The sequence below is a fragment of the Phalacrocorax carbo genome, chromosome 9, assembly GCF_963921805.1.
Source record: "Phalacrocorax carbo chromosome 9, bPhaCar2.1, whole genome shotgun sequence".
Taxonomy (NCBI): Eukaryota; Metazoa; Chordata; class Aves; order Suliformes; family Phalacrocoracidae; genus Phalacrocorax; species Phalacrocorax carbo.
This window is the reverse complement of record NC_087521.1, coordinates 1,267,020-1,286,597: the sequence shown is the minus strand read 5'-3', so window position 1 is coordinate 1,286,597 and position 19,578 is coordinate 1,267,020. Positions and strand designations below refer to the sequence as shown.

Below are 19,578 nucleotides of genomic sequence, written 5' to 3'. Positions count from 1 at the left end.
ACCGAGTACATGTTGCACCTTCCAATGCAAAGTAAAATGGGTTTGCATGAGTCCTGCTACCCATGCTAGTTTATTCCTGTTTTACTTTAACTGCAGTAAGCTAAGAGCATGCACAAGTCCGTCATTGAGTTTCAGCTGATGGTGCATAGCTGTAAAGCATTGTAACAAGATTGCAGTTGGTCATCTTCTTACACACTTAAAATGTTTAAAAAAAACATTAACTCATATTTCAGTGTGGGTGAATACAGAAACTACATTCTCTTCAACATTGGAATTTAGTCTTTTGTTTATGCCATAGAAGTAGCATTAAGAGCCCTGGTTATTTAATGGAAGTAATTCCTTCTCCTTTGCCCTTTCTTCCCATCCTGTGCAGAATAGAGAAGATTGACCAGCATTTTTACTGGGGTCCTGCAAATCAGTGGTTTCAGTCAAAAACATTGAGACAAGGTTTGGCTCTAAATTCCTTCTGCAGCACTACATTGTACACCAGTGCTGGTGGAACTGTCCCAGACTAACTTATGTTGTGAAAAATCAATTCAAGTGTAGGAAAGAGCTAAACACCATTTGTCCCCATGCACAATGACCAACTAAATTCTGTCTTAACTTACTGTGGGTTATCCTTAAATCTGTACAGAGGCTGAGGGAAAAAAAAATGAATCTTCATCATTCAGTAGCATTCAGTCCCGTTTCTTGCAGAGTTTTATGGTGCCAGCAGTGGATCTCTCTTCTGGTGGGACTGGGAGGGATCAAAAGGATTTCTATACATAGAAAAATATCACTGTGGGAATTATATTTGGCTTGTGGCATTACATGAAGCATATGGCTCACCTGCAGAACTTGAACCAGTTAGGAGTGACCCTAGGTGCAGGTGTTGTGCCAAAAGGGAAGGTGAGGACAAGGGGACAGAGGATGATTTCAGAGTCTGATGCCTATGTTCGAGTTGCAGTTCCAGCTGGGTTTCCTCTGGGTTTACTGCAGGATGTTTGAAAATGTGGCTCCTTGTTAATCTCAGGCAGCCTCTATGATTGATGATTCCCCTTAATCGTAAAAAGAGCACATTGGTGTTTCTGCTTAATTTGTGCGCATTTCCTGCTTTATTATTGTAATAATGATTTATTGTCTTAAGCGATGGAAGTTTTATAACCTATTAGCCTTTTTTGGAGGTTGAAGATGGTGCTTTGGCATGTGAATGAACTTCTTCCCAGTGATGGTCTGCTCCTAAAATGTTACATTAAACCCAAACATAACATGATAATAAAAAGACAGTATATGCTTGCTGCGTTATCTCTTAATTTAATGAAAATAGGCAGCTTGAGTATGAGCAGATTTTGCATGCTCCACATGGGCAATATTAATCTAATCTGGATTCTGCTTGTCTTCTCATAATATCAGTTACACTAAAAAATAAAAATAAAGGAGCATTCAGAGAAGAGCAAACCAAGTGCTGTGCAAGTCATGGTTCTGTACAGAATGATGGGTGAAGAAATGGTAGAAAGAGAAAATGCCTGGAGCTTAACCAGAGGAAGGCTTTTTCATACTAATTTCTACTCTCCTGAAATATCCTGCTGTGGCTCTAGTCTCTCAGGCAAGCTGAAGTCTACAGAAGCTTCCTGCCTAAGCTGGTGCTTAACTACGTACATCTCCCTTCTAAGGAAGGGTAGAAAAGACAGTGGCTCAGGTATGAATAGCTACACTGCTAACAATGGAAAATTTGTCAGGACAAAGCAAACCCCAAAGCAGATGCTACTATCATGCAATCAGCCATGATTCTTTGGGAGTAATCTGAGCCAGATTGATACCTGACGGGAGAGCTGGTGTTTCAGGCTGGCACATGGGTGTGTAAGGGAGTAGTTTGGGCACATTTTAGCTGAGTATCAAGAAGCTGTGCCTGAGCATGAAATCTGTTAGACCAGCTGTTCCCAAATGGTTTCTGTTTGTGCCTCTGTTTCTCGTGGTGAGCTCACCCCAGCGGAGCTTGCGACCCTAAATACGAACATAAACAATCGCATCTCTGTCAGGCTTGCGACCCCACTCTGTGTGGCTGTGACCCTGCTGGAGGTTACGACCCCTCGTTTGGGAATCGTTGGGATGGACTGTCAAAGAGTCCGGCTGGGGAAGTGCTGATACGCCCCATCCAGGCCAGGATCATCACAACAAATGCCTTCAGATCTCACAGTAATTTGTAGGCCCCTGCCACCAGTTGGAGAGTGCAGCCTATTTGACATAGCTGACGTGTCACTTTGGTACATCAGGAACATCTCGGAGATCAAAAGGTCATAGTCCTCCCACGCTGCTACAGCCTTTCTTCATGGACTCGGCTCTTCATCTTACTTCCCCGTCAGTTGGCTGGCAGCGAGCCTCAGCTCCCTCACAGCGCAGATGATTTGGCCATGACTGCTGGATGTGTATCAGCTGCAACTTTTGCCCCACCACCTCTCCATCTTGCTGCTTCTTCCAAGCCACCCTTTCCAAAATGGTTCTCCTCAAATTCTCCTTGCCTTAATGCAGGGATTGATGACTGACTGTCTCTGCCAAAATAATTAAAAGTTTTATTCAAAGTAATTAAAAGCTATATAGGGCAGTGCTAGCGGAGATGGGCTAAGCCTTCCCCTGTATTTTGTCAAAATAATTCTATTATTCACATATCCGTAGATATGAGCACAATCTTACAGATGTAGGATGCTGATGGAGAAATAAACAGAAAGTGGCCTCCTGTGATTGCTGCTGTGGTCTGCAGAGCCTAAGCTTTTTGGTAAGCCATGCAGACAGCCTTTTTAATATAAAATGCCAAGTTACAGATGTCCTAATTAGAGACCTGATTTTTAAGCTTTGTTCTGCTGCAGTCTTAAATGGAGCTTATAAACAACAACAGAAATAGATTACAAATTTGTGTTTTCATTCATTACCATAATGTAAAATAGTAACATTTTAATAGCTAACTGACTTGGTAGTCCAAGGCCATTGACTACATTGACTTGGGGTTTGACTGTGGCATCACTGCATGAATCCAACAAAGGGAGGAGCCTGTAACAGAAAATTTATTTTTACTAATTTTTTTGTCAATAGATCCCAGAAATTGCCAATGTTGGCAGGAATGAAAGAGGAGGACATGGTACAGAAAAATATGACAGTTGTTTATCATTTGGATAAAAAACTGTATTGCATAAAATTAGCCTGAATTCAGTCTGTGCAAGTCTTGTTTCAGAGCTCTGTATGGAGTGCTTTGTTCAGAGATGTGGCTGGACTGGTTTTCTGTGAGGCAGGTACGTAGAAGGCATTGAACTGAAAATGAGAACAGCAATGTCAAGTTGTGGACCGTGTAAGCACGCAAGGAAATAAAGTCAGAAAATCTTATGTTATAGGCTGGTTACTGCACACACCACTCTCAAATGAAAAAAATATTAGAAACTTTGTATCAGTAACTTGATCATCCCTTAAACGCTAATTACAGGTCAGAAAATGGAGCATAAAGTCTCCTCCATCTGTCCAGGTTGGATATGGTGCACAAAGGAGCATATCCGATTCATAGTACCTCTTATGTAATCAGATTAATATCTCCCAAACTGAATTTACGCTTTTGATACTGGGTCTTTCATATGCCATGTTTCACATATCATGTTCTATTGAAGCTCTGTGGCTTTTCAGTAATTTCCTTGAAATGTATATGTGGTATGTCTGCACTCTTTTGAGCTGTTCTTGGGACATGCATCAGTTAAATATGTTTCTGGCACTCTCTTAATTACATAGTTTCCCTGGAGTCAAAAACTGCTCCAAAACCTGAGATCATTTGTTTAATTTAAAAGCAAAAGGGTATGGAACTACAATTTCAGGCTTCAACAGCTATGTCGATGTAGCTTTGAAGGAAGGGGAAAAAAAAATCCTGATGTCTTAAACACAAAATAAATAAATTTCCGAGTTCTTAAAATATCTGATTTCATCCAGTTTTTTGCTTCCCTTGCTTATCTTTTAATTTTAATTCCTTTTTCTATATGGTAGATTTTTAACTTCTTATTGCATTCTGTTGTTTGTTGGTTTTGCTTAGCAAACCAGAGGGCTGGGTTTTGTCATCTGAGTCTAAGGAAGAACTGCAAGTAATGCAGGGTGGTTCTTAATTAAAATTACTGATAACCAATCTGAATCCAGAATTGCATTTTAAATGGTTGAAGCTTTTGGCTCTAGGACATTCTGGGAATATATACTCCATAGGAATTGACTGCTGTTTTTCGAATTCCTATATTCTACCAGATCCCTTCAGTAAGATTAATTCTGTGCCTCAAACGTCTCTTAGCCTGCACCTGCAGCGGCGTTTTCATTGAGATCAGTAGCTTGGTTCTGAAGCAACTTCTCACTGATCTTTGCTTGCTGCGTGTTTTTTCATTATGTGGAGTGATTTCAATGTGGACCAATAGAGGACTTTTGTAGTAATTAAACCAGAAGTTCCTCTCCATGCTAGCCAGTTGTGCTCAAAACCATCATGGAGGCAGAAGGGTCTAAGCCAATGGCTGGTCCTCAAGCCACAGCCAGAGCAGGGGCGTTTTCACCAGGGAACCAGAGCAGACAAGTTGGGAACAGAACAACGATGTGCATGCGACGTAGCCGTAGGGGGATCAACGCCAACTCTTTTGGCCAGCTGACACTGTTGTGCCAAGCTATTTGCTAAAGTAGACTTGCTTCTTAAGCAAACGTATGAAATGTTTTCTCTTGCGTGTTTTTATGTAAGTTAAGCGATACAGACCACTTCCAAAGATCAGTAGGAGGGGTTAGTAATAAGCTGTAATACCTGATGCCTGACTGTGGTAGCTTATGGCTACTGAGCTCAGGTAATGCTTGATCACAAGAAACAACAGTAAGCATTTCAGCAGGATACCAGCTCAAATCCTAGCTGGTAGGATTTGAAAAGTTCATTGCAGCCTCTAGTTTGTTCTGTTGACTGTTCAACCAGAATAAAGCAAATTAGCAAAGGCTGGTCACACTATTTTCCTCCAGGTTAGCATGAGGTAACTCCAAACAGCATGGGATCAACACATCAAGTGCTTTATGTCCCTAGAGTTGATTGTCTTGGCTTATGATAAACAGCTGCCCAGTTCTTCTTTTCCTGAGGGTGCATCTGTGTCTTCGTCATCGCTGTGACGGTCGTGTGAGCTAGTGTGAAATGAACTGTTGGGATCCAGAGGGTTCCAGCAGCAGGTAAGTCACAGAGGCAAAGAGGTCAGCACAGGCTAATCTTTCTAGTATTTGCCATGCATGGTGTAGATACATCCTGAGATGAACCTGCCTTCTGTTAAAATGAAGTGTCTTTTGTCAGGATGGGAGGAGCCGATGCGTGAGAGGAGGCTGTGTTACCTTGATGCCATTCTGAGTGTGTAAAGGACTTGGAAAACTTATTTTAATGAGCTGTGGATTTCACTTAGGTAGGGATACCTTGCTTCCTCACTTGTTATAACAAGGTATTTTTGTCCAGCAGGCTGAATAGTAATTGTGAGCAAGTCAAATGGCACGTAATAGGCCAGCTCAGCACATGCAAATTAGGGCAGTTTTAAGTTTATTATGGCTTTGCACTAGGATTTGGTTGTCATTCTTTTGCATGAGTATTTAAGGTGGTAGAAATTCACCTGCAGTTTGGTGTGGTGCAGTTCGAATTATGCATTTCAAACAAACAAACAAATAAATAAATAAATGCAATTTGCTGTGTCTGTAAAACAGTAGATTTTCAGTGGAATTCAACATGATAAAGTATTTCTAATTTCGATTGTGCTGAAAAATTTTGTGACAGCTCTGGTTTCAATGAAAAAATAGGTTTTATCAGAAGTGATGTGTTCTGTGGAGATGTGCTTTTGCTGATAAAATAAAAATCTTGAAGACAAGAGAGGAGATGAGGCCAGGGTTCTTGATCAGAACTAGAGATGTGCTACACAAAATAACATCTGGGTTATTGTGTATGTGTTTTCTTTTTTTTCTCTCTGTCACCATATTTGCACCCTCCCACCCAAAAATGCTGTTTTGCAAGGTCTTGCTTTTGCAAGTAAAAAATAAAACAAAATTAAAACTGTTTACCAGTCAGTCCTACTTCTCAGCTCCGTATGAAATTATGTGGTGTTTGTCTTGCATTTTGCACAGGTACCTGTGGTAGTGGTGTGCCATATTCTAATTGCTCCGATAAACAATTGTCTGCCAGTGTTTGCCTTGCATGTAGTGGTGTGCAATCCCTGCGCTCAGTGGTGCCACTGAAAATGTTTGAGAGCTTGCTGCCCAGTTTCAGCAGTTTAATTGCTAATGATGTGTTATTGCTTCAGAAGTTAATAGCTGTTTCTGGTTATGATAAAGTTGTTTTAAACCTGCAAGCTTTTTAAAAATGAATTTGTTGCTTCCTCTTTGCAGTGTGGTTTCCTCCTTTGGTACCTTCAAAACGTTGTGGTCTGGGGTGTTGGGTGAGGTGACATGTCCTATTTACACTCAGTTGGAAAAGACTGCATCACAGGCACTTGAAGCTGTGGGGTTTTCTTAGTTCACACACTCAGATGTGGCTTCCCGTCATCACCTGATTACTTACTTTGAATGCTAAGATGATCTTGCTAGCTTCGGTATTGTTGTCTTAAACTTCAGAAGAAGACAGGCATAGATTTTAACGTTACCTCTGTGTGCTGCCTGTTGTGGAGTGAGCACAGTGATGGTTAAAATATTACATGGCATACTCCCTCATAGTTAACCTCAGAAGAAAGCCTTTAATTTGTTTCCTTGGGTGCTTCTGCTGCCTCTCCAGCCTCCTCTCCATCTCCAGGACCTAAAAGGAAACAACTGACCAACCAGAGCACCGCATGATTCTGCAAGACTGAGGGGTCAAAAAGACTTTCCCTTTCAGGCCCTCCTGCCTTTTTTTAACTGAGAGGGGTTGGTATCGCTAAGCCTTGCCTTAATGTTTGAAAGGCCTGTATGTCAACAAGAGTGTGATTGCCTCAATAATTCAATCAATATGGAATTGTGGCCCTGGGGGTCAGTGTAAACTCTTTGGGCCAGGGACTTGTGCCTTCACTGTCTAAGCTTTTATAGCCCTAAGCATCCTGTTACTATTAGCTAATAAACCAAATTATGATAATTTTTTCATCCATTTTTGTCTTTTGTCTCTCTTGACCATGTAGTGGCAACAGAGTGGATATTAATACAATATCCTTCCTCTGCCCTGTCTCCAACAATGTTAGAGATGTCCTTTGCTCGCAGGTTCTGCAATCAGAATGGTTATTACAGAACAAATACGCCAGGAAAGAAAACTTAAAATATTTATCTGAATCTCTTAATCCACCAGCCACTAAAAATGCCCCTGCTATGCGTTCCCACCATTTCCCAAATCCTTGCAAAGCAAAGCATTAAAGCAGCCATATGGTCGATGTGTTTAGTTGGAGGGCTCTCAGTCAGCTTCTTATCTAATGGAACTACAGAGTTCAGTATACAAAATAGTGTCATTCATTGTTTATCCTCAAAATTTTAGCAGACTTGTATCAAACGCTGCTCAACAGGCTCGGCTGCAGCCTACCTGTTTGAAAGTAGCTGGTGATTTTGGTTACCTCAGGTTCTGGAGCCTGTGCTGAGATGGCTTAAAAGCCATAAAGGTTTTCTTTTTTGTTTTGTTTTTTGGGCCAGTTTTTTTAAATTTTATTTTACAAAATCAATCCTTAAAGAATCAGACCCTTCCCATTAGGTTCCTAGATAAATTGAAGTACTAAAAATGTTTTCCTGTACTTTTTGCCTTCTTTTTAAAAGAACTTAGCTTTCTTCCCTTATCCTTTCTTTTTCTTTCTATGACAGTCATTGATATCACTTCCAGGTTCTTTTATTTTTCTGTCTGCCTGTTGCTGTCTGTATCATTGTTTGTATCATTGTTTGTTTTCGAAACCCGGCTGGATGAAGACCTGAGTAACCTGTTCTGACATTATAGCTGTCCCAGCTTTGGGCAGGAGGTAGGACTAGAGACTCCAGCTTGAAATATCCTGTAAGCCTATGATGCTACTTTTTTGTCTGTTTCATACTTTTTCTTTCTTACTATCGTTTTCTATATATACTCTTCTTTATTATGCTATGTTTGTTATACCTATTTATTAATCTGTACACAAGGTTACACAGTTTGCTGAATCTCTAATATGTATGTAATCTATTAACTGGGGGCTCTTTCAAAAGACATGGATTTTATTCTCTAAGTAGCTAATTCCTTAATAATAAATCTACTTACTTTGTTACTGTTTAACATGCTGTTGGCTTGAAGATTATGTTTTCTGCCAGCTCAGGTTACTAAATACTTAATAAATTTTGAGATGGAATAGTTCTGCCTGAAGGCAGGAGGAGAAAAATATTTTCTCTTCTGGGGCCCTGTGGCTAATTTTAGATTGTTTTGAACAGAACCTGAAGAAATTGTGCTCTATTCCAAAATCTGAACTCTGCAGCTAGGATAATTCTGTTCCTATTGACATGAGCAATGAATTTTTTAATGAAAAAGCTACTTTTGATGGTATGCCTCAGCTAGTGATTAATAGCATACATACAGACCTAGGACATCCCGATTTTTGGCCTAATGAGAACACTGGCCTGCCAAATCTCTTGCAGTACACATCCCCTCATAACTCACAGCCCACTTCTCTCATATTAATCCCAGGATAACAGTCATAGCCCTCAAATGTTGACATTCCTTAAAAAGTATCTGGCTCTAACATCAGTGATGAACTTACTGTAACTAACCAGGTGTAACCAAGGTGTGTTTAGAGAGAGTGTTTTAAATCCCACCTCATGGTCAACATTAATGTTTTCCTAACACCTAATATAGGATAGATGAAAAGAATCTTGGTGCTTTTAGGGTACTGACACATACAACTGTGCCTTCTACTTGCATCTGTAGTTAGGAAAATATTTGCTACAAACGGTCTGTACTTTTTAATAAATTTCAGTGTTACTGCAAGGCACCAAGCTGAGAGTTCTGCAAACCATAGTCTCCTTCTTGTCCTTGGACCATTGAACACAAGTGGTAGTGGCACAAGCTGTTCTACTGGCTTATCATTGTATTTCAGCTTTGTTCTGGAGACTCCACATCCTATCAGTCAGCATGGAAGCTCAGGCTCCCGTTTAGTCCTTGCTGCATGGCTAAAGCTCTTGTGAAGGTCATCAACGATGATGCAGTGTGTAGTGAAACTGGTAAGTTGGCAAACTCATTTTGCATCAGACTGTAAACAACTGTCTGATGGTGATGACATTCAGCTACTACTGATCTCTACTGGATCCAAACCCGTGACCTAAAGGTGAAACATAATTTCTCCTAGAGCCAGTCAGTATCTTGACTTGGGCCAAACTAGTGACCCAGCAGTGAAAACTGGATCTTATTGCATGGCCAAAAACTGAGTCAGAGACTCCAAGTAACTACAGTTGATAGACCTAATTTTTTTGAGCTTTAATGTGCTTGGGCAGAAAATGCTTGAAGAACTTGCAGCCAAAAACCTGAAGATAGGCCTGATTTTCTGCCCATCTCTTCCTAACAGTTCCCACCTGCAGGTTCCCTGTGGTTCTAGACTTAAGGCCCTGTGTACGACGTGTATATATATGTGCGTGAATGTGTTTGCACCAAGGTATTTTGTTACCTATATTAGTTTGAGTTATTTCCTTGTTACTCAAGAAGAAATGTGTATGTATACAAAGGCTTTTGCTCTTTGTCCAGACTGTTGTCCCAGCAGCCTTACTGACAGGGTAATCCAGCGTCTGTGAGGTTAGTCAGTGATGATGCTGGAGAATCTGCTTCTGGCCTCTGAATAAGTCTTGGAGCAGACAGGTCACTGATAAGAGAGAATCATGCTGTTTACACTTTCATGCTTGAGCAACCAATGTTGCAAAAGGAAACAAATAAAAGATAATGTAATGTAGTTTTTAAAGTATATTTGTCCTTTGGCCTTCACAGATAAATACTGATGGACCATATGTGGGCAGGGTAAGTCCATGTGTTACGCTCCTCCTGACTCTGTTTTCATTTCCAAGATACAGGCGGTTCTCCTAAAATTGAAGTTCCAATCTGTACCAAAGATGAGTGTAAATGCTTGTAACTAAAAACAACTGAAAAAATGAGTGTGTATATTCCCCAAATGTCCAAATTAGTTAAACTATTAGTGCATACAAGAATGGCAGCATACTAGGAAGAAGGGACACTTTCCTTCTAAATACCAGCAGCAACTGGTAACTTCTTTGAAGATTAATTTTCACTTGTGAACTTAATGCTGTGGAATGGTGCCAGATTCGTTCCATTGATGTGATGGTTTCCCAGGCAATTCCCAAGATGGACAGCAGGACTGAAGGTTTTCCCCTTTTTGACTCAACTGCATACTTGCCCACAACTTTTACAGAGCATCTTCATGGCTTAATGGGTTATTCTGTTTATCTCCTTGTCTGGTTTTTAGCTCCTTTTTAAAGACCAGCCATAATTCTGTGTAGTTCTACTACAGCCAAATAAAGGCAATGTAAATGAGAGGAAAGAATGCAAGTTTGTGCATACAGCATAAGAAACAGACTTAAACCATTAGGCAGAGATTATCCTGGGGTGGGAAAGTAGTTGAAACTTCCTCCGCAGAAGCTGTCTGCTAACCAGCTCTGGCAAAGAGCCTTTTGATGTGGTCCTGATATGCTTTAGCAGAAGTAGAAAGGAGGAATGCTGTTTATTACCATAGCCAGGACTGGTAAACTTCTGCTGGAATTTGTGTCCAATTCTGATTCTCAGAGTTTGGGGAGGGTGTGGAAATCCTGGGGGAGACTTCAGAAGAGGACCACAAAACCAGTCCGTGCCATAGAAAGGCTTTTCTGTGTAAGGCTTCAGGAGTTTGGTAAGAATGCAATATTGCAGAGGTACCTATGCTTGGAACTGCTACCTGGCAGTTCACTCTTCTCAGCTGGGTGGGCAAACATGTAAGAGTGTGCAGTGACTGGAAGAAGAAGTGGTAAACTTCGGCCTTGGATATAGCTACTGCTAGTAAGCAGTACGGGTGACAGCTTTGGGGAAGCTCATCTGTGAAGCTGGTACTCTAGTTATTGATGTATTTAAGACCATGTGAAATATTGTATAGAAAAAAATCTTTAACCCAGCTTCTTGGGGCACAGACCAGGGTAGATACTGACAGGAAACTCATGGCTGTGTGTACTGCCATGTTTTTTACTGTAAGGGAAAATGAGACTGCAAAATGAAAGGCTAGCTAAATGCAGTCCATTTGGTGTGCTTTATAGATGAAGGCACAAAACTTTTTTTGCACTCTGATCATTGGGTTTCTGAACAGTCTTGTGAGAACCTGCCAAAGTGGTGCATCTGTGGAAGAAATTAAGATCTGAAGTCATCCTAAGGCATGAGAGAAAGTGCATATTTATAACTCTGTGCTTCACTAACTACTTATATGAGTTTTTCTAAAAGTTTTCTCGGAAATCTCTTCTTTCATATTTCTAGGCATTATGCCGAAAGAGTAACTTATTCATGCTCACTCATAGCATGTCTGTGTACACTGTTAGTTTCTGCATGCGGTGGCATGTAAGCTTGGTGAGGTGCACAAACCAGCCTCGTGTATCTGTTTTCTTTTGACACATGCCCTCTTGGAAGTTCTGGGATTTTGAGAACAGGGACGGATGGATGCAAATTACAGTTTCTAAATGTCTAAAGCACAATTCTCGTACAAATAGTTTTGTACTGTGTTGTGGAAGAGCTTACCTTCCCTTTTTAGTGACTCTACAAGTAGAACTTTTCCTAGCCTCTCACTGGAAGCACCTTTTTCTGGCCACACGGTGCTTAGCCCTTTGCATTTGTAGTGGAGATCAAAACCATAGAAAAGCTCCTTTGAGCTGTGGTCAGTAATATTTACCAAAAAAAGCAGTCATTCACTGAGATGCTGGATGGCTGAGGAAGCTCTGCATATTTGCCAGTGTGCTGGATGCAGAGGGCTCAGATGAAGAACACAGGTCAGATTTGAAAGATGTGGGGTAAGGTGTTCCTGCTGCCCTGTTCTTATGTGCAATATTCAGATTGCTGATTGCTGTTGATGTCATCATGTAAATTGTTCCCTTGTGATTTATAAGCATCAAAAAAACATCCGAAGTAATATCTGCCTCCAAACAAGTGGGATTTCTGAATTGTACTGAGGCCATCAATGACTTCCACAGCAATCAGTAAATGTCTTAGCCTTTGCTCTCTGGTTCTGTATATTTTGTCGGACTTAGATCCGACTTAGTGTGGAAAGCACTGATACAGTACAAAACAAGGTCCTGATGAGATTAGCCACTTACAAAAACTGGGATCTTATTTCCTTCTGTTTATGTGACTGTCAGTGGGTTATAAAAAGTCACATTTTTTTGAGGGCCAAGTTCAGTTGTCTTTTAAGCAGAGTCAGAGTTGAGATGGAATAAACCTTTGACACTGTGAAAGTAGGATGCACTGTCTCCAAAATCGATAAATGCTGACACTGTAGATAGACTATATGTGACCGCCTTGCTATGTCCTGGTGAGAAGAGAATGTGGTGAAGAGAAGCTGTTGTAATGTTATAATAGATTTAAATTACTTGATCCTGGGGAAGTGCTGAGATACAAGCAAAGCCTCTTAAGCCTCATGCGTTTATGGTTTTATTTTCAAACTTGGGAGTTTTGAAAATGTAACTATGTTGAGGTCTCTGAATGGCACACAGAGGTGGCATTCCAGATTGCTGCATGCCCTTCATTGCGTTCAGGGTTTTTGAAGAACATGATAATAGAACAGCATGTTCAGTGAACAGAAGGAGCTAGTCAGGTAGAGGAGTGAAACCAGAAAGTTTATGCTGAAGAGATTGGCCAAAGAGATCCTACAGGACACATTTGTCAGCATCACAAGCAGGATGCTGTTACATATGTTTTGTCAGTAAATATTATGTGCATAATGAACGTGGGCCAGCATCTCTCATCAGCCTCAAGAGCCTGATCAGTTATGGAAGGAGGAGGACAAAAGAATAGGTGGTTTGGGTTTCCCTATAGAAGACTTCAGTTTTTTCTCCTTTCTTGAAATGGTGGCCACTGTGAATACCTTGACAATAAAAGCAGTGATGAAAACTGCTGCTGTAACCATGGCTCTTCAAATATTTACCGTGTGAGTCCCCAGTGCCCTAGTATGGTTGACTGGCAGCCTGGAACCAGCAGGACTGGGCTGGCAGCCTGGATTCAGGGGAGAAGAGGGATTTGTCTTTAACAGTGAAGTAGCATCCAGCTTCTAGTGGGCATAGAATGAAGACGTGTTGATGAGACAGGAAGTGTGCTTTGTGGAAATGCCTGTGTAGGCTTTCTTCTTTCTCAGAGAGTACGCTGTAAATTGGTAGCATAAAGTGCAGCAGCTGAGGCAATAGGTTCTCAGCTCATTAAGGTTATGAGCTTTAGGACTGCAAGAAGACCTTTTAGTCAAAGAACAGGTCCAAATGGGCAAGCATCTCTCTGTTTTACAGCTATAGATGAACAAGTTGTGATACAATTCACAAAATGGCATATTCCTTGAAATGATTTAGGAGTTGGCTCTGGTTATTTCAAAGTAGGACTTAGGCTGGTTTCTGGATGGAGACATTTGACAGGATTTGGAAGTGTATAATAGAAATCTGTGTATTCTTCCATATTTTGTCATGTCATGTTAGGACAAGGGATGTTTTTTACAGTGAAACTAACACCAAAGGCAACAGAAATGAGCGTTGAATCCTGGTTGCCATCTGAAGAAGTACTCAGGATCTCACTTGACGGTCTGTGGCTTGTATAAAGATGTTTGGTAATACTATTTACGAAAGTAGAACCTTTTCAAATGAAGCACTGAAGTAATTCAGTCAAAAGATGGCAAGCATAAAACACAGGTGAGACCCTCTGGATTTGTCTTTCCTTTGGGTGACCAAACTTCATGTGTTTGGGATTAATGAGATGAAGCCTGAGGGAAGGGACTAAAAGGCAGAAGAAATTTTTGAAGTTGCTTCACCCAGTTCACTCTGAGAAAGCACTGCACAGTCCTTATGGTCTCTGCACAAGTGTTTTTGCATTCTGACTTGTATAAGAACAGCTTTCTGCTTCAGAATTTTTTTTACTTTCTGAATCACAATTAAATCACAGAATCACAGAATGGCAGGGGTTGGAAGGGACCTCTGGAGATCATCTTATCCAACCCCCCACTTGAGCAGGAACACCTAGAGCAGGGGGCACGGGACCACATCCAGGCAGGTTTTGAATGTCTCCAGGGATAGAGACTCCAGAACTTCCCTGGGCAGCCTCTTCCACTGCTCTGGCACCCTCACAGTAGAGAAGTTTTTTCTCATGTTTAGCTGGAACTTCCTGTGTTCCAGCTTGTGCCCATTGCCTTGTCCTGTCATTGGGGACTATTGAAAAGAGTCCAGACCCATCATCCTGACACCCACCCTTTAGATATTTATAGGTATTAATGAAATCCCCCCTCAGTCTTCTCCAGGCTGAACAAACCCAAGTCTCTCAGCCTCTCCTCATAAGGGAGATACTCCAGTCCCCTGATCATCTTGGTAGCTCTCCGCTGGACTTGCTCAAGCAGTTCCCTGTCCTTCTTAAACTGGGGGGCCCAAAACAGGACACAGCACTCCGTATGTGGTCTCACTAGGGCAGAGCAGAGGGGGAGGATAACCTCCCTCGACCTTCTGCCCACACTCCTTTTTATGCAGCCCAGGATAGTGTTGGCCTTCTTGGCCACAAGGGCACATTGCTGGCTCATGGTCAGCTTGTTGTCCTCCAGCACTCCGAGGTCCCTCTCAGCAGAGCCACTTTCCAGTAGTTCAGGCCCAGCCTGTACTGGTGCCTGGGGTTGTTCCTCCCCAGGTGCAGGAACTTGCACTTGCTTTTGCTGAATTTCACCATGTCCCCCTTGGCCCAGCTCTCCAGCCTGTCCAGGTCTCGTTGGATGGCAACACAACCTTCTGGTGTATCAGCCACTCCTCCAAGCTTGGTGTCATCAGCGAACTTGCTGAGGTTACACTCTATCCCATCATCCAGGTCACTGATGAATATGTTGAACAGGACTGGACCCAGCACAGACCCCTGGGGAACACCACTAGTGACAGGCCTCCATCCAGACTCTGCCCCATTGATCATGATCTTATGAGTTTTGATGTTGAGCCAGTTTCTATGCACCTCAGTGTCCACTCATCCAACCCACACTGCCTTAACTTGCTGGTGAGGAGGCTATGGGAGACAGTGTCGAATGCCTTACTGAAGTCAAGATAGACAACATGTACTGCTCTCCCTTCGTCGACCCAGCTAGTCACACCATCATAGAATGCTATTGGGTTGGTCAAGCATGATCTTCCCTTGGTGAATCCATGTTGGCTATTTCTGATAACCTTCTTGTCCTCTACATGCCTGGAGATGACCTCCAGGATGAACTGCTCCATCACCTTTCCGGGGATGGAGGTGAGGCTGACTGGCCTATAGTTTCCCCAGTCCTCCTTCTTGCCCTTTTTGAAGATGGGAGTGACATTAGCTGTCCTCCAGCCCTTGGGCACCTCCCCTGTTCTCCACGACCTTTCAAAGACAATGGAGAGTGGCTCAGCAGCAACATCCACCAGCTCCCTCAGCACTCACAGGTGTATCCCATCGGGGCCCATGGATTTGTGAGGATCAGGTTTGCATAGGTGATCTCTGACCCAGTCTTTCTCAACCAATGGTAAGTCTTCCTTTCCGCAGATTTTTCTCTCTCTTCTGGGGGCTGAGATGCCTGAGAGCCAGCCTTAGCAGTGAAGACTGAAGCAAAGAGGCTTTCAGCAACTCCGCCTTCTCTGCGTCCTGCATCACCAGGACCCCTTCCTTGTTCAGCAGTGGGCCCGCTGCATCCCCAGTCTTCCTTTTACTGCTGATGTATTTAAAGAAGCCCTTCTTGTTATCTTTGACATCCCTGGCCAGGTTTAATTCCAAGTGGGCCTTGGCCTTCCTCGTCCCATCTCTGCACACCCTGACAACATTCCTATATTCCTCCCAAGTGGCCAGTCCCTTTTTCCACATACTGTGAACCTCCTTCTTCCGTTTGAGTTTCTCTAGAAGCTCTTTGCTTATCCATGCGGGTCTCCTGGCTCCTCTGCCTGACTTCTTCCTCCTGGGGATGCACTGATCTTGAGCTCGGAGGAAGTGGTCCTTGAATACTGTCCGGCTCTCTTGGACCCCCCTGCCTTCCAGAGCCCTAGCCCATGGGATCCCTCGTAGCAGGTCTTTGAAGAGGCCAAAGTTGGCCCTCTTGAAGTCCAGGGTTGTAATCCTACTTGTCACCCTGCTTCTATCATGCAGTATCCTGAACTCGACCATCTCATGGTCACTGCAGCCAAGGCTACCCCCAACCCTCACATCCTCAGCTAGCCCTTCCTTGTCTGTTAGGATAAGGTGGAGCAGCACATCTCGCCTCGTTGGCTCCTCCACCACCTGCATCAAAAAGTTGTCCTCGATGCTCTGTAGGAACCTTCTGGATTGTGCATGGCTCGTCGTGTTGCTTTTCCAGCAAATATCAGGGTGGTTGAAGTCCCCCATGAGGACCAGGGCCTGCGATTGTGAGGCTACTTCCAGCTGTCTGTAGAAGGCTTCATCAACTTCCTCTTCCTGATCAGGTGGCCTGTAGCAAACACCCACAACAGTGTCACCCATATTTGGCTGTCCCTTAATTTTTACCCACAAGCTCTGAACTTGTTCTCCTTCCATTCCAAGGCAGAGCTCGATGCATTCCCGTTGCTCCCCTCACATAAAGAGCAACTCTCCCACCTCGCCTTGCTGGTCTGTCTTTCCTGAAAAGCCTGTAGCCATCCATGACCCCATTCCAGTCATGCGAGCTGTCCCACCATGTCTCTGTGATTGCAGTGAGATCACGGCCCTGTGACCGCACACAGACCTCTGGTTCCTCCTGTTTATTGGTGTACAGGCATTTCAGAAAGGTGCTTGAGCAGACAGGTTTCCCTGGAGGGTTGTACGAGGACCCACTATAGCCGTGCAAACCCTTGAGGTGGTCGGTCTCTTGGTTGCCATTGCGTGAGGCCACCATGGCACCTTTATCACTGCTCAGGTTGTCCTGTTGCATTCCCCCATCGTGTGTGATGGCATTAGCATTGCCAGTTTGTCGCCCTCCCCCCGAGTTCCTCAGTTTAAAGCCCACCCCACCAAGCTTGCCAGCCTGCTGCCAGAGATTCCCTTGCCCCTTCCCGACAGGTGGAGTCCATCCCTCCCTAGCAGCCTGTGGTTGTTGAAGAACGTCCTGTTGTCATAAAAGCCAAAACCCTCCTGTTGATGCCAGCCACATAGCCAGGAGCTGATTTGTATTATTTGCCTATTTCTAGTCACCCATTGTTTTCCAACAGGTAGTATAGAGGAGAAGATAACTTGGGCACCAGTATTTTTCACTTGCTTTCCCAGAGCTTTATAGTCTTGCTTAGTTCTGCCCAGACTCTGGCTTGCAGCGTCATTTGTGCCCACATGGAAGAGTAGCTTTTGACAAATTGTGGCACCTCTCCGTGATGTCTCGGATCTTAGCTCCTGGCAGACAGCAAACCTCTCGTGACGCCCTGTCAGGCCGGCAGATGGGCGCCTCAGTGCCTTTTAACAGAGAGTCACCCACTGCGAGCACTCGCCTCTTCTTTTTAGGGTATCCACTCTGTGCTGCTGGTACAGCTGCACCTTGTGGACCTTGCTCGTGGGTGTCTGCAGACACTAAAGCTTCACATCCCTTGCTGGTGGTGATACTGGAAGGTGGGGGCTGAGGCAGAGCCCTGCTTTTGCAGGTCACCAGGGTCCAAGGTGCCTCCTCCTTCACAGTGGTGTCTGCTACAGGAGTGTGGTTTGAGACCGCCTGTCTATCTCCGCCTCAGTTCTACTAACACTACGCAGCCTTCTAACTGTCTCCTGCAACTCAGCCACCTGGCGCAGCAGGTCATCAGCCTGTGCACACCTTGTGCAGGTACTTACCTTCTCACCAGGAGAGGGAGAAGGGTTGGGGCACATGTTGCAACCTACCGTCTGTAGTGAAGCCTCCAGCTCGATCTGGGTGGATGCATCAGACCTCTCGGGGGCTTTTGCCATGGGAACAATGCTTTTAGCTCTGTGGCGAGTGCCCACCATCCTGGCAGAGACCTAGAGAACCTCCCGGGCTGCGGGTCTACAAGCTGGATGCAGCACCATCCCCGCTCGCCCTGGCTGTGCAAACTGCCGTGCCGCATCCCGGTCGCTCGCGCTCCCTGGGGCCGTTTAAATCTCCCGCGGTTGCTCGTGGCGATGCCCGGGCTGCGTCAGCCTCCCTCGCGAGAGCGGCCGGGCCGGGCCGTTCTAGGCTCCCTCGGGCTTCCCCGGCTCCGGAACCCCCTTGTCCGCCCCAGCCCAGCGCCCGGCCGCGGGACTTACTGTTGCCGCTGCTGCGTTCAGTGCCGATGACAAAATACCAGCTTACAATGTTGTTAACCTTTAAAATGTTCCGTTCTGTGAATTAAGATTTTTATTGGGGGGGAGGCAAGATTCTTATTCACCAGGCGTTACTGTATTGTGGGGTTTTTTTCAATAAGTACCTCGTAACAAAAGACAGGTCAAGGTTATTCAGGAGGAGGAAGTGAAGGATCACAAATGAGAGGTGAAGGGATTCTCCTCTGGCCACTCAAGAGGAACTGGGTACTTCTTTCTCAACGCTTCTTTCCCAACACGCCCAAACCCTGATATGTTTGGAAATGGGATTCAGATTGAAAGTGGCCTTTAGCCTGTGATTTTTGTGCCTTCAGAAGGAAGGAGTTATCTGTCTTGCAAATGGCATGCTCTTGCTGCATTTGGCAATAAGGCAGAAGAGTCAGTAAGCAGTGGCTGTCACTGTGTCTTACTGTGAATTAGCATCTCATTTTTGGATTTGGTTTCCTGGTATCTGTCAAAACGCTCTTGTGTAACTTCAGTTCCTCCAGAAATAACTGTCTCTCCTGAGTATCTCATGGTGAAGTGGTGGTTTCAGCTTCCTTTTGACTGAATTCCAACTGAAATGATAATGGATCTTTCTGTTTTCTTTGGTTGCTGCTCTCTCCCTGCTCATCTTCATAATCTTTTATTACTGAAATTGCAGAGTGGATTTATTTCCCAGTGCATGCAATGGTCTCCTCCATCTCAGGGAGGATAGTTTCAAATGTTCAGTTACTGGCTTGGCTGTGTTACAGACTGTGCTCAGTGCAAGTGCTGTCCAGGTCTATTATTATTTCTATTATTATTTTATATTTGTTTATACCTGATAGTGCTATAAACAGTTCCATACAGAAACACATCATCATCCTTGTGTTGAGGGATCACAGAATCCCAGAATGGGTGGGGTTGGAAGGGACCCCTGGAGCTCACCCCCTCCCACCCCCTGCGTGAGCAGGCACCCCCAGAGCAGGGGCACAGGGCCGCGTCCAGGCGGGGGGTGAATGTCCCCAGGGAAGGGACCCCACAACCTCCCAGGGCAGCCTGTGCCCCTGCTCTGGCACCCGCACAGTAGAGAAGTTTTTTCTCATGTTTAGCTGGAACTTCCTGTGCTCAAACCTTGTCAGGAAGTGAAGCAGGTGAAGTTGCAGATGACAAAGCCGTGC

The 19,578-nt window shown here is 44.0% G+C and overlaps 1 protein-coding gene across 10 annotated transcripts in view; it reads left to right on the top strand.

The window, feature by feature from the left end:
• The window catches only part of RAD51B (RAD51 paralog B), a 479,852-nt gene that overhangs the window by 254,715 nt on the left and 205,559 nt on the right, over positions 1-19,578 (top strand). The window contains exon 9 of one of the 10 annotated variants that reach the window (XR_010374377.1): positions 9,051-9,174. The exons of the other annotated variants lie outside the window; for them this stretch is intronic. The gene's annotated coding sequence lies outside the window, so the exon portion shown is untranslated. The remainder of the gene's footprint in view (positions 1-9,050; positions 9,175-19,578) is intronic. 10 annotated transcript variants of the gene reach the window in all.